We start from the raw sequence: 920 nt of genomic DNA, 5'->3' as shown, positions 1-920 counted from the left end.
CTGAGCAACCGCCCCACACAGCCTATGCTCTTGTAAGAACCCAACAATGGCTTCTCCTAAGACACTACCATCTGTTCTTAAAGAGGAATCCCAGGGTCTTCGAAACATTAAGTAGGTGAAGGCTCCATCAGCATCCGCTCCATGCTCAGTCCTCTGGGTCACAGAAGGCATCTACACACTCTGGGTTTTTGTGTCTCTTCATGAGGAATGTGACTTAGTGAAACCAGACAGGAGGCTGTAAAACAGATGCGATGAACTATTGCGGTGTTTGTCATAACCAGATCCCAAGTGCTGTAAAAGTAAAATACGATGTGTGGCTGAGAGAAGGAAGTAGTAAAGGGAATGTGGGGGGAAAACAAAATGGAATTTGTGAGAATGTTTAGGTCAAAGACACACTAAGTAAGTTTTGGAGTCAGCAACCAGACAGTCATCTCTCCAATAAGATATTTAAGAATCTTGTTGCATCACTGCTTTGTAGTGACTGCTCTTGGCCTTTGTATGGGGGGTCGGGGAGACGCCTGGCATACAGGGCTACAAAAACATGCCGAGTGCTCACTTGGGTAGCATGTATGCTAAAATTGGAATGGTGCAGAGCTCAGCACAGCCCCTGCACAAGGATGACATGCAGAGAGACGATCTACTCTCCCTGTCAATGTTAACCAGGGCCTCTGTGTTTCAGACGCCGGGTTAAACCCTCAACTATGTATCCCTAACTATGTATCCCTAACTCCGTACATCAATATGTCTGTATCTCTATCCCACATCTCCTCTTTAGTGACCTTTACCTACCGCTTTTCACTGGGACCAGCAAAAACACAGCAGCAGTTTCCCTAGAGCTGTGGGAAGGCACGTCTGCTTGCACCGACCAGGAAGGAACGGCATCTCCTGAAAATTAACAGCAACTCCCAGGCTTCCCTGCT

The 920-nt window shown here is 47.2% G+C and overlaps 1 non-coding gene across 1 annotated transcript; it reads left to right on the top strand.

Annotated features, from left to right (window-relative positions):
- The first annotated feature begins 548 nt into the window (after nucleotides 1-548).
- LOC129667832 (U6 spliceosomal RNA) lies at nucleotides 549-652 on the top strand. Its single transcript, XR_008718824.1, has one exon. It is a non-coding gene; the product is annotated as a U6 spliceosomal RNA (small nuclear RNA).
- The last annotated feature ends 268 nt before the right edge of the window (nucleotides 653-920 follow it).

This window comes from Psammomys obesus, unplaced genomic scaffold, assembly GCF_907164565.1.
Source record: "Psammomys obesus unplaced genomic scaffold, mPsaObe1.curated_primary_1811, whole genome shotgun sequence".
In the NCBI taxonomy this organism is placed as follows: Eukaryota; Metazoa; Chordata; class Mammalia; order Rodentia; family Muridae; genus Psammomys; species Psammomys obesus.
Note: the sequence above shows the minus strand (reverse complement) of the source record. Positions and strands in the feature narration are given on the sequence as shown.